The following is a 477-nucleotide window of genomic DNA, read 5'->3' as shown; positions in this document are numbered from 1 at the left end:
CAACTTCATTCCTAATATCAATTGCGTCTCTAACCAATCTCCATAAAGAAAATGCACCTGTAGGAACCTTAGCAGGTCCATTTCCTTCATAATATGACTGCAATTGTTTACCAACTTTATTCCACAAATCAATATCGACAGTTCCATTTTCAGGAAACCAAGGACACACTTTTTCTATGAATTCCAAAAAACGAGATAATTGCTGATACTCTACAGTTACACCACGTACCCTGAAAATATTTTGCAAAGAATGTATATACAACATTTTACCTGATTTATTTCTTATCTCCCTGTTCAATGCTTGTGACTTATCTGGCTTCTGTTGTCCACAAGTCTGTCGGTAAAGTCTCTTGTACCTTCTGAGTGCCCCACGTTGGGCGCCAGATGCCGCGGTCCAGCCGAGGGAAGGGGAGAGCCGAAGATGAAGGACAGGGAGAAGCTCAGACTGATGATCTGAAGCAAAGCTTTATTTTTTGC

The sequence above is a fragment of the Orycteropus afer genome, unplaced genomic scaffold, assembly GCF_000298275.1.
Source record: "Orycteropus afer afer isolate SDZICR_OR568_19922 unplaced genomic scaffold, OryAfe1.0 scaffold00252, whole genome shotgun sequence".
NCBI classification, from domain to species: domain Eukaryota; kingdom Metazoa; phylum Chordata; class Mammalia; order Tubulidentata; family Orycteropodidae; genus Orycteropus; species Orycteropus afer.
The sequence above is the reverse complement of the archived record's forward strand: the minus strand, read 5'-3'. Positions refer to the sequence as shown.